Consider the following 13,664-nt stretch of genomic DNA (forward strand, 5'->3'; position numbering starts at 1 on the left):
GACGTACTATCCCGTCCATGGGAATTAAGTCCCAGGTCACCTGGACGGGATAGTACGTCATATGGGATTAAGGGGTTAAAGGACTTTTGTGTTTGTTTCTTTCTTTTGATTACGTTGTTTGTAATGGAGTGTCTGACAGGCATCTCTCCATTACTAACCCCTGTGCTTGATGTCAGCGGACATTACACAGCTGACATCAACCCCAAAACCATTACCCCGATTGCCAACACATAAGGGCAAATGGGAAGAGCCAAAGCTAAGGGACAGAATTGGCACATCTAATGGATGTGCCACTTCTGGGACAGCTGAGGGCTGATGTTGTTAGTCTGGGAAGGGGACAATATCCATGGTCCCTTCCCAGCCTATTTAATATCAGCCTGTAAGTGTCTGCTTAGTCATTGCTGGTTATTTAAAAATAAGGAAGACCCCCCCCCCCCCCCCCCCCATGTTTTTTTTTTTTTTTTTTTTTTTTTTTTTAATTTACTTAGTTAAAAACCCCTTCCCGACCTGTGACGCCACGTAGACGTCATGAAAGTCGGTGCCAATCCGACCCATGACGCCTATGTGGCGTCATGGAGGGATCGTGTCCCTGCAGATCGGGGGAAAGGGTTAACTCCAATTTCACCTGATCTGCAGGGACAGGGGGAGTGGTACTTCAGCCCAGGGGGGTTGGCTTCACCCCCCCCCCCCCCCCCCGCGGCTCCGATCGCTCCGATTGGCTGTTTCACTTTCAATAGCCAATCAGAGAGATTTGTAATACTTCACCTATGAAAACTGGTGAAATATTACAATCCAGCCATGGCCGATGCTGCAATATCATTGGCCATGGCTGGAAACCCTGATCTGCCCCCCCACCGCCACCAATCTCCTCCCCAGTCCTCCGTCCTGTGCTCCGCTACCCTCCGTCGTCCTGTCCGCTCCCCTCCGTCGTCCTGTCCGCTTCCCCGTGCTCCGATCTACCCTCCCCCCATACTTACCGAGCACCCCCCCCCGTGTCCGTCCATCTTCTCCATGGGCGCCACCAACTTCCAAAATGGTGGGCGCATGCGCAGTGCGCCCGCCGAATCTGCCGTCCGGCAGATTTGTTCTAGGTACATTTTGATCACTGTGATAGGTTTTATCACAGTGATCAAAATAAAATAAAAATGGTAAATGATCCCCTCCCCCCCCCCCCCCCCCTCCTTTTATCACCCCCATAGGTAGGGACAATAATAAAACAAAAAAAATATATTTACTTTTATTTTTCCATTAAGGTTAGGGTTAGAATTAGGCTATGTGCGGATTTGGCTGCGGATCCGCAGTGGATTGGCCGCTGCGGATTCGTAGCAGTGTTCCATCAGGTTTACAGTACCATGGAAACCTATGGAAAACCATATCTGCTGTGCCCATGGTGCGGAAAATACCGCGCGGAAACGCTGCGTTGTATTTTCCGCAGCATGTCAATTCTTTGTGCGGATTCCGCAGCATTTTATACCGTTTCCTCAATAGGAATCTGCAGGTGAAATCTGCACAAAAAAACACTGGAAATCCGCAGGTAAAACGCAGTGCCTTTTACCTGCGGATATTTCAAAAATTGTGCGGAAAAATCTCACACGAATCTGCAACGTGGGCACATAGCCTTAGGGTTGGAAATAGGGTTAAGATTATGCTTGAGGTTAGGGTTAGGGCTGGGATTGGGGTTAGGGTTGTGATTAGGGTTATGGCTAGGGTTGGGATTAGGGTTAGGGGTGTGATGGGGTTAGTGTTGGAGTTAGGGATTTCCACTGTTTAGGCACATCAGGGGTCTCCAAACGCGACATGGTGCCACCATTGATTCCAGCCAATCTTGCGTTCAAAAAGTCAAATGGTGCTCCCTCCTTTCCGAGCACCGACGTGCGCCCAAACAGTGGTTTACCCCCACATATGGGGGACAAACTGGGCGTACTCAGGACAAACTGGGCAACAAATATTGTGGTCCACTTCTCCTGTTACCCTTGTGAAAATAAAAAATTGCTTACTAAAACGTAATTTTTGAGGAAAGAAAAATGATTTTTTTTCACGGCTCTGCATTGTAAACTTCTGTGAAGCACTTGGGGGTTCAAAGTGCTCACCACACATCTAGATAAGTTCCTTGGGGGGTCTAGTTTCCAAAATGGGGTCACTTGAGGGGGGTTTCTACTGTTTAGGCACATCTCGGGATCTGCAAACGTAACATGACGCCCGCAGACCATTCTATCAAAGTCTGCATTCCAAAACGTCACTACTTCCCTTCCGAACCCCGACGTGTGCCCAAACAGTGGTTTCCCCCCCACATATGGGGTATCGGCGTACTGAGGACAAACTGGACAACAACTTTTGGGGTCCAATTTCTCCTGTTACTCTTGTGAAAATAAAAAAATTGCGGGCTAAAAAATAATTTTTGAAGAAAGAAAATGATTTTTTATTTTCACGGCTCTGCGTTATAAACTTCTGTGAAGCATTTGGGGGTTTAAAGTGGTGATCGCATATCTAGATAAGTTCCATGGGAGGTCTAGTTTCCAAAATGGGGTCACATGTGGGGGAGCTCCAATCTTTAGGCACACAGGGGGGTCTCCAAACGCGACATGGTGTCCGCTAACGATTGGAGCTACCGTAATTTTTCATTCAAAAGTCAAATTGCGCTCCTTCCCTTCCAAGCCCTGCCGTGTGCCCAAACAGTGGTTCACCCCCACATGTGAGAGATCAGTGTACTCAGGAGAAATTGCCCAACACATTTTAGGATCCATTTTATCCTGTTGCCCATGTGGAAATGCAAAAATTGAGGCTAAAACAAATTTTTTGTGGGGGGGGGGGGAAAGTACCTCATTTACGGATCAATTTGTGAAGCACCTGGGGGTTCAAAGTGCTCACTATGCATCTAGATAAGCTCCTTGGGGGGGTCTAGTTTCCAAAATGAGGTCACTTGTGGGGGAACTCCAATGTTTAGGCACACAGGGGCTTTTCAAACGTGACATGGTGTCTGCTAACAATTGGAGCCAATTTTTCATTGAAAAAGTCAAATGGCGCTCCTTCTCTTCTGAGCCCTGTCGTGCGCCCAAACAGTGGTGTCCCCTCCCCCCCCCCCCTCCCCCACATTTGGGGTATCGGCGTACTCAGGACAAATTGTACAATGACTATTGGGGTCTAGTTTCTGTTTTTACCCTTGGGGAAAATAAAAAAAATTGTTGCTAAAAAGATAATTTTTGTGACTAAAAAGTTAAATGTTCATTTTTTCCTTCCATGTTGCTTCTGCTGCTGTGAAGCACCTGAAGGGTTAATAAACTTCTTGAATGTGGTTTTGAGTACCTTGAGGGGTGCAGTTTTTAGAATGGTGTCACTTTTGGGTATTTTCAGCCATATAGATCCCTCAAACTGACTTCAAATGTGAGATGGTGCCTAAAAAAATTGGCTTTGTAAATTTCGTTGTAAAATTGAGAAATCGTTGGTCAAATTTTAACCCTTATAACTTCCTAGCAAAAAAATGTTTCCAAAACTGTGCTGATGTAAAGTAGACATGTGGGAAATGTTATTTATTAACTATTTTGTGTCACATAACTCTCTCGTTTAACAGAATAAAAATTCAAAATTTGAAATTTTCAACAAATTTCCATTTTTTTCACAAATAAACGCAAAAATTATCCACCTAAATTTACCACCAACATGAAGCCCAATATGTCACGAAAAAACAATCTCAGGACCGCTAAGATCCGTTGAAGCGTTCCTGAGTTATTACCTCATAAAGGGACACTGGTCAGAATTGTAAAAAACTGCCAGGTCATTAAGGTCAAAATAGGCTGGGTCATGAAGGGGCTAAATACAGATAAGTACACACTCAAAGCACTGATTATATGTATCTCGCTGACCTATTTCTATCCTATTGTAAGGGTTTGGGCTGTGAATTTACTATAATTGGCTGATAAAATGTTGGGTTTCCTTTTGAGCTGTGTGTGCTCTAAAGGTACCGTCACACTTAGCGACGCTGCAGCGATACCGACAACGATCCGGATCGCTGCAGCTCGCTGTTTGGTCGCTGGAGAGCTGTCACACAGACAGCTCTCCAGCGACCAACGATCCCGAGGTCCCCGGTAACCAGGGTAAACATCGGGTAACTAAGCGCAGGGCCGCGCTTAGTAACCCGATGTTTACCCTGGTTACCAGCGTAAAAAAACAAACAGTACATACTTACATTCAGCTGTCTGTCCCTTGCCGTCTGGTTCCTGCACTGACTGCTGGCCGTAAAGTGAAAGTGAAAGCACAGCACAGCGGTGAGTCACACAGCGGTGACTCACCGCTGTGGCTGTGCTCTGCTTTCACTTTACGGCCAGCAGTCAGTGCAGGAACCAGACGGCAAGGGACAGACAGCTGAATGTAAGTATGTACTGTTTGTTTTTTTACGCTGGTAACCAGGGTAAACATCGGGTTACTAAGCGCGGCCCTGCGCTTAGTTACCCGATGTTTACCCTGGTTACCAGTGAAGACATCGCTGAATCGGTGTCACACAATCCGATTCAGCGATGTCTACGGGGAGTCCAGCGACGAAATAAAGTTCTGGACTTTCTTCCCCGACCAGCGATCTCCCAGCAGGGGCCTGATCGCTGCTGCCTGTCACACTGGACGATATCGCTAGCGAGGACGCTGCAACGTCACGGATCGCTAGCGATATCGTCTAGTGTGACAGTACCTTAAGGCTATGTGCACACGTTGCGTAATAGCCTTAAAGTACCGTCACACATAACGATATCGTTGCTTTTTGTGACGTAGCAACAATATCGTTACCGAAATCGTTGTGTGACAGCGACCAACGATCAGGCCCCTGCTGGGAGATCGTTGGTCGCTGGGGAATGTCCAGAACTTTTTGTCCCTGGATCTCCCGCTGACATCGCTGGATCGGCGTGTGTGACGCCGATCCAGCGATGTCTTCACTGGTAACCAGGGTAAACATCGGGTTACTAAGCGCAGGGCCGCGCTTAGTAACCCAATGTTTACCCTGGTTACCATTGTAAATGTAAAAAAAACAAACACTACATACTTACATTCCTGTGTCTGGTCACGTCCCTCGCCTTCAGCTTCCCGCACTGACTGTGAGCGCCGGCCGGTCATAAAGCAAAGCACAGCGGTGTTTACCCTGGTTACCCGGGGACCTCGGCATCGTTGGTCGCTGGAGAGCTGTCTGTGTGACAGCTCTCCAGCGACCAAACAGCGACGCTGCAGCGATCGACATCGTTGTCTAGATCGCTGCAGCGTCGCTTAATGTGACGGTACCTTTAGGAATTTCTGGTGCAGATTCTGCCTCTCCTGGCAGAAAACGCACCTGCGGATTTGTCGCGGTTTTCGTGTGGATCCGCAGCATTTTTGCTGCGGTTTTCTTGCGGGTTTGCTGCGTTTTTTACCCCTGTGGTTTTCTATAATGGAATGGGTACAAAAACGCTGCAGATCCGCAAAAAAGAAGTGACATGCTACTACTTTAAAACCGCAGCGTTTCCACAGCAGATTTTCCACAACGTGTGCACAGCTTTTATTTTTTCTCATTGATTTACATTGTACTGTAAATCAATTGCGGATCTGCAGCGTTTCTGCACCGCAAATAACCGCTGAGAATCTGCAACGTGAGCACGTAGCCTAAAAATGTTTTTTTTTTTTTTTTTTCCTTGCACCCATTTGCTTGAATTAGCGAGTCCAAGTACCGAACCACCATGGAGTAAGAAATCACCAGAAAGTCTTGAAGCCCAGGAATCTTTAGAATATGCCTTTATTTAATGAAATGGCAACAATATATTAAAATATATATATATTTTTTTAAATTATCTATAAAAAAGTCGCAGGGACAGGATTACATGGTACCCATACTCAACAGAGCAACCCCCAATACTGAAGAAATCCTTATATTTGCTTTTTCGTTGTGCATATCAAAAGGTGCAAATATTATATAAAGTGCAATAAATACATAAAAGGTGTGTAAAAAAAATGCAAATATTAAAACACTATATACGTGAGCATTACATACACAAAAAGGCTCAATAGCATTGTGAAAAAAATTGCCAAGAAGGTGTGCACAATAAGATAATCACATCAAAAATAACAATTTATTGCACTTTATATAATATTTGCACCTTTTGATATGCACAACGAAAAAGCAAATATAAGGATTTCTTCAGTATTGGGGGTTGCTCTGTTGAGTATGGGTACCATGTAATCCTGTCCCTGTGACTTTTTTTATAGATAATTTAAAAAAAAACTTTTTATATATTGTTGCCATTTCATTAAATAAAGGCATATTCTAAAGATTCCTGAGCTTCAAGACTTTCTGGTGATTTCTTACTCCATGGTGGTTCGGTACTTGGTCTCTTCACCACAGTGGTCTCCACTGGTGCTTTCACAGTACACCCTAATTACCGGTTTACTCTGATTTTAATATATATTTCGGAGGTGTAAAATGTGTGGATAAAATAAGGGTATACTGTGTTTAGTTCAATTGAATTAGTGAGTGTTGTCTAATTCTTGCAGACAATCACAGTATGGAGCTATTTTTTTTTTTTTTTTCCTCAGTCCGATCCGAGCTGAGAAATAACTTGCAGATGAGCCCTGAAGCATTGTATCATGGTGGTCGGGATCCAAGAAGTATCGTTTCTCCTTGCGGAGAGTGACATGTTAAGCATGTCCAGGTGAGGAGACTTAAAGCCGCAATGCTCCTCTGGGAAATATGCAAATTGTTTCTTCAGAGAGGAAAAGGACTAGAACTCTAGTGCCACCTATTGGAAGTAGCAATCCGAGGGGCAGTAGCCCGAAACAGTGTCTGCAAATTGAGATTCTGGTTTGGCTATTATCCTAAGTCATGTGACAAGGCTCGTTAAAGGGTCGACATTGACTGTTAGGATTGCTATTCCCAATAGGTGGCACTAGAGTTCTAGTCCTCTTCCTCTCTGAACAGACAATTTGCATATCATGGTGGTCAAAATGTAATGCAATGTTTTCTTGCATTGATTTATGCACTAATGTGCGCGTGCCCGAACATGGAGGCTGGTAAGTATAATACTAGGGGCAGGGTACATAGATTTGCTACCCCCACACCAGTGGTAAAATAAAAAAACCGCTGGAGTGGTTCTTTAAGAGATGAAAGCTGTGAATTCATTGGTTGCTGTGGGGAACATGGCCACTTTATCTGTTCGATTAATTTTGATAAATGTGCCATATTGTATTGAAAAGACACATGAACGGATAAAATGGCATCTTTTATTCTTGGTCCACTTCTATTGCTGCGTATGGAAAGTGCATCGTTTTAATCAATTGGAGCAACGTCTTTGTATTTTTTTTTAATTATTATTTTATGAGATGAGAAAGTACATGAGACCCCCCTGTAAACGCACAGCATCACTATATAGATGAGGAATGTGACTTTCCATGTAAGCACAGATGACTTCTTCTCATTTTTCTCCTTTGAATCCCATAAACTACTTGTTGTGTTTGTGTGCCTATTTTATGCTAAGACTGAATTCTCCTGCATTGTGTCTTTGAGTTGTTGGGCTGTACCGTGGAGGAAGCTGGCAGCAGCAGTGTCTGAGGGTGAGTGGCGGAGAACAATGCTGCATTGAATGTCACCCAGATTTTCATGAATGTACTCCGTTCTTTAAAGTCACTTGGTCTGACCCCTGCTAGTCTCAAGGTAACTTTAAACAGGAAGTGTTACAGTAGAGCAGAGTGACGCTGGCGGCTGCCAATGGCGGCTGAGCAGTGCCCTGCAATAACAAGCTGGAGCCAATGGGAGCAGAGCAGAGGCGGGTGTTGGTGTCACGTAGCAAGTTAGATTGAATGCCTTTGACTGTTAAAGTGGAAGGAGGCTGCAGGATTTTTCATTGGAGACTTGGGAGTTTTTCCTTTAGACAGGGGTCAGCTGAAAGACAAAGAAAAATGGCGAGGAGTTTGCAAAGGGAGCAGACCGTGCTTGGCTTTGGGATGGACAGTGCACGGTCTCTTCCCTGCATGTCCTCATGCCTTTGTCCTTTCTTCTGTGTTTTTTTTTTTCTTCTCCTCTTTCCCGAGAGGGGGGAGGGCTAGTGAGAGTGAAGCTGAAGGGGAAAAATGTAAGTGCTCAGCTGTGGCCTCCTGAAATGGTGAATGTCCTAAACTGCTGCCGGTCGCTCTGGTAAGTTACCTTTTTCTATCTTGGTAAAGTAAAGCGGAGTCTTTTATTTTTCTTTATGGGGGGGATTTAAGTTTGTACTGTCTAGGAAAATGGCCCCTTACATTCCAGGCATACCTTCTGCTGCACCTCTTGTACTGTGCGGCGGCGTGCAAGCCTCCTTTTCTCTTGTCTTAGTGATATGCAGTTATAAGAATCTACAATACATGTATGTATATGTGTGTATATATATATATATATATATCTATATCTATCTATCTCTAGCTCATAGAAAGGCTCTATTATTTTGACACAACCTAGGCAGTAACATGTTGTTACCTTATTGTTTAGTTACTACTATGAACAGCTGTTACTATGAATTCCCTTGGCCCCATACATTTATCTTCTAGCCTCCGCTCCATTGTTTCTCAGCTAGAAGAGATTGCAGTCACTGAAATGGATCCCCTTATTTTGCTTGTGGAAAGGTATTTCTTCTTCCCCCTCCACTTGCCCTTGTACCGTACAGGTAGTCGCTCTGTTTGCATACCTTGTCTCTATACCAATCATCAGACACTGCACATTGTCGCACATGGCGAACCCAGATTTGAGCTAGTCAAGCAAGCCTCCTAGCTGTTAGCAGAGGTTTGAGTACAGTAGCCTGAGGTATGAAGGTCATTGGCATGTATGATGTGCGAGCACACATTCCTGCGCCGGCAGCGGGAGAATCCTCTGCTCGCCAGGCTTGGGGGATTTTATCCTGCTCTTTCCTTAGGTAGGGGACTGACACATGCGTGCAGGCACTACCGTGATGCTTGGAGTGTATAATTATGTCTCTTGTGTAATTATCTTGCTCTTCTCCACCTTTGGGCCCGGTTCAGTTAGTATGACCTTGAAATGCTGCTGCTTTAGAGTTGGGAGAATCAAGGGCAAACTTTTGTGTAGCGCTCCTAAGTGCACGAAAAGTAGCAAACCTGTAATTTAAAATGCATATCTGCGCATTTCTATAGAAATCTGGTAAAAGCAAGGTCTAAATGCAACACCTTTTTGTCCAGATCATTTAGAAATGCTAAGGCGTAGAAGTCTACTAATAAGCATACTGTTCTGTAGATGACGACGGTGTGGTTGTGACCGCTACTTCTAGGGGTAAAATGTGGAGCATTTTGGTTGATGAGGACATAGGAGTTGGAATGACCGCATACGGAATGGTAAGATTTCATTAGCAAATATGTATGCGGGAACTACAAACTTTGAGATGTTTAGCAGCACCAATAATGGCCTCCTGGAAAGATGGCTAGATCTCCAGTTTTTACAATGGTTCAAATAGCATTAAATCCTACTGAATTACCAAACAGACGACCGTGTGGGATACACAGGATGGATGTTATCCGAAGAGCTGAAGGGAAGGATAAGTCAAACATTAGGACTCCTTTTTTAAGGTTTGCCTAAATCTATGGAACGTAGGCTTTTCAGTGGGTGTTTGTCTTGCACAACAAGCAGAATATTGCTTGTTTGTGGAGGGATCAGACCTCAAAGTGGTCAGACGGATGATCTTTCCGCTATTAGATTGTTGACTTGCTACCTGCAGCAAACTAACATATGCAATGGCACGTGGCACACTGAGGATTTCATGCTCATTTGCCAAAGCCAGATGTTTATTTGAAAAAGATGGACAGTATTTAAGGTGCTGTACGTTAATAAGGCCTTAGAGGTGCTTTAAAAAAAAAAATGAAAATGCTACACAATCATACCCCTCCTCCCAAATGTTCCGCTGATATTGTCGCTTTCCGGTCTCTTGGCTTACTGTTAGGCTATGTGTCCACGCTAAGGAAGCAGTAGCGCTTTGGACGCAGCGGATTTTCGCTGTATTCTAATCACACAGTTAAATCTGCATGTGTTCACTGAACCATGCGGATTTACCGCATCCTATGCATTCTATCGCTGCGCTGCGGTTTTGACGCTGCATAAATACGCAGCTAAAAACCGCAGCAATTCCTAATCGTGGGCACGTACCGTTATAGCCATGTGAAGGTTTTACCTATGCCCATCATTGCTGAATTACCTTTCACCCCACCCTTGTCCAGAAAAACATATTTTTAATTGGACATATTAAAAACTGCCAGCCCCCACCATTAGATGACACTACTGCACCTTTCAAAGCTTTGTTGCTGTGAGTTAATTTTGATTACACCTTAAGGGGCCCTGTTGTCAGGTTAGTAATACCTTGGTACCATGACTGCCTATTTTGGCAGCGCCCTTGCATTTTAACCCTGCTGTTCTGTTGGTCAAAAATGACCGACTTTGAACTTCAATATTCTTTAAAATATTCAAGATGCGGCTCTGAAACCCGTGGCCGACCGACCCATCCTCATTTAAGTCAATCAACCACAAGTTTCAGAACCGCATCTTGAACACCCCAAAAAATACCAAAGTTCAAAATAGGTCTCCCCAGACCGAACAGAACAGCAGGGTTAAAGGATAAGCTCACCTTTGCAAAAAAAAAAAAAAAAACACTTTTAATTGTTCCTGCTAAGAAATCTTGTAGGTTTTTTGCATACAGCACCTCTGTAACTAATGCATCTCCATAGTTACAGATTACAAACAAGTCAATACTTCACAATGAGCACTCATTAGGCTCAGGGTTCCTGCCATTTAGTTACCTTGATGACTGGTAACAACTCCAGGCTGGCCGTCATCCCAGGCCTTACAGCAGAAAATTGATACAAATCCCATTCTTAAGCACGGACTATCCTTCCACCACAGAAAATCATTATCCCTGTTTCCTTGTTAATTTTGGGACTTGCAGGTGTCTTGGTCAGTCACTGTGTATAGTGACTAAAGATCTATGGACACCGCACGATTGTCATGAATGAGCGTGTAATGTACATAGGTCATTGGATTTCTGTCCCAATTATGCAGGACTCGCAAGAACAATGGCTGCCTATGTGCACTGTATGATCTATAAAAGATCGTTCCATGCGCAATGCATTGATTTTCTAACCGTTGCTGTGAAAGTGCCATCACCAGTACAGCTGGCCCAGCATCTTTCCGACCATTCAGAGAGCTGCTCAATAGTATCCTTAGCCGGTCAAGGAGAGGTGAAGTGTCCCGCATGTTGCCTGCTGTGCCTTTCTACTTTTTTCTTTTCTTTTTGATGCTCTGCAATGGGAAAAATTGTGTAAGTTTTGTGGACATTGATTGTGTAAAGCGGTACTAATCCCAGAGTAGAAATGGGGGGGAAATCGTCCCATGTTTTCCCAATTTCCAGTCTCATAATGTGCCGGATGACGTCTTGTTGAGGATGGCTTTGCCCCAGGAGAAGCCCTATTGTTTCTACCTCTTGAATTTTACTTGCTTACCTTGTGGAAAGTTTGTGTCCGGTTCTTTGGTTTTTGTTTTGTTTTTGTGCAAGCAAAATTTGATCGCTTAACAGTAAGGCTGCATGCCCACATTGCGTTTTTTATGCGTTTCTGCTGTGTTTTTTGCCACAGTGGAAACGCTTAAAACGCTTAATCGCATTCCCATACAATCCTATGGGATTCTGCAGTTGCTGTGCCCATGCTGTGGATTTTCCCGCTGCAGAATCGCATAGCGGTAAAATCTGCAGCACGTTCATTATTTCTGCAGAATCGCGGCGATTCCGCCGCCATAGGATTGCATTGAAACCCTCACTTTATGCATGTGGCTATGCCCACCATGCGTAAAGTGCGCGCTTCATGTGCGGATGATACACAGGGATTGGAGGAGAGGAGACTCCAGGCCCTAGGTACAATATTCCTGTAAAAAAAAAATATATTGATATACTTACCTTCTGATGGCCGCTGGAGGCCTCCCAGCGGTGCACGTGGCGGCTTCCGAAACCCAGGGATGCATTGCGCGAGTCACCTCAGATGACGTCGCGCGACCATGACGTCACCTGAGATGACATCGCGCAACCGTGACATCACCTGAGATGACATTGCGCAACCGTGACATCACAAAGGTCCTTCGCGCAAAGCATCCCTGTAATGCATCCCTTTGATATCGCTGCATTAATAATTTCCCAATCTATCAATAAAAATAAAATAATTAACCCGATCGCTAAACGGCGTAACGAGAAAGTCAAGATGCCAGAATTACATGTTTTGATCGCCACCACACTGCATTAAAATGCAATAACGGGCAATCAAAAGATCTTATCTGCACCAAAATGGTATAATTAAAAGCGTCACGGCACGCAAAACATAAGCTCTGACCCAACCCCAGATCATGAAAAATTATTTTTAATTTTAACAGTTTTGAATTTTTGTTTACACCACTTGGATAAAAAAAGTACCTAGACATGTTTGGTGTCTATGAACTCGTATGACCTGGAGAATCATAATGGCGGGTCAGGTTAAGCATTTAGTGAACATACTAAAGAAGCAAGGCAAACTGTAGGATTGCTTTTCTTTTTTTTTTTGCAATTTCACCGCATTTTTCTGTACAAGATATGTTTAAAATCAATGGTGTCATTTAAAAGTGCATCTCGTCCCGCAAAAAATAAGCCCTCACATGGTCATATTGACCAAAATTTAAAAAGTTATGACTTTGGGGAAAAAAGGGGAGCAAAAACAAATACCTCCGGGAGTTAAGGGGTTAAAATTTGCATTTTAAAAAAAAACACGCAACGTCTGACCATTGCCTTAAAGTTTCCAATTTTCCAGTTCTTGAAATCATACAATATGGTATGAAAAATAAATCTTGTCTATTCTTTCCATGACTTGTCAGTCAATTTAGGTAAATATTAGTTATGAGCAGTTGTGGCGGGATAAGGTGTTATCTGAGCATGCTCGTGCGCTGTATTTCTGCGTACTTGAAAAATATGTTGGAGTCCCCCGTGCCTGCATGTCTCATGTCTGTTCGACAGCCACAACGCATGCAGGGATTGCCTGTTTGTTAGGGGACTTTGGTGTGTATTCGAGCATGCCGTGGTCACTTGGTCAGCACCTGAGCATGCTTGGAGAACACCTTATCTGAGCACATTCCCTCATCACTAGTAAATGTACATCAGTTCTAAAAAGTCTGAGCATCTCCCATTCCCATCCATTTTGTGGAACAGACTTGACCATTAAAGTCTATGGAGATCCGTGTAAAACTGAAGGCACACTTTGTAATTCGGAGTTTCATCTTGATTTAACCGATACACTGTAGACTTCCTGCTTCAAAGAGGGGAAAATAACCCGAAGGGACTAGGATGACATCTAATAATATTCCGTTTGTCTCCAATAGTAATATGGATTTGTGCATACAGCCTTTTCCCCACAGTTGGGGTGCTGCCACATTGCATTCTTGCCGCTAGTAGAACTTTGCTCCGTTTGCATTCTGCCGTTCCCGTCGCCTCCTGTAGAGGGCGATCTTCCTCGCTTTCTAGTGGTGCGCGGTGTAGCTTGTGTAATGGCTGTGGGCACTGCTCACCGTTCGCTCCTTTTATTTGTTACCTACCATCTTATGATTGCAGAATCCAAAACTTACTAGTGCAAAGCCAATTTTAGCTCCATGCTGCCAATAATTCAGAACAGAAGTGCACTTGTAT

General features: G+C 44.1%; 1 protein-coding gene across 2 annotated transcripts in view; it reads left to right on the top strand.

The window, feature by feature from the left end:
• NFYC (nuclear transcription factor Y subunit gamma) overlaps nt 1-13,664 on the top strand; it is a 115,870-nt gene that overhangs the window by 59,854 nt on the left and 42,352 nt on the right. Inside the window, exon 1 of one of the 2 annotated variants that reach the window (XM_069756985.1) lies at nt 7,806-8,137. The exons of the other annotated variant lie outside the window; for it this stretch is intronic. The gene's annotated coding sequence lies outside the window, so the exon portion shown is untranslated. Of the gene's footprint in view, nt 1-7,805; nt 8,138-13,664 lie in introns of those variants that run through there. 2 annotated transcript variants of the gene reach the window in all.

Source organism: Ranitomeya imitator, chromosome 3, assembly GCF_032444005.1.
Source record: "Ranitomeya imitator isolate aRanImi1 chromosome 3, aRanImi1.pri, whole genome shotgun sequence".
NCBI classification, from domain to species: Eukaryota; Metazoa; Chordata; class Amphibia; order Anura; family Dendrobatidae; genus Ranitomeya; species Ranitomeya imitator.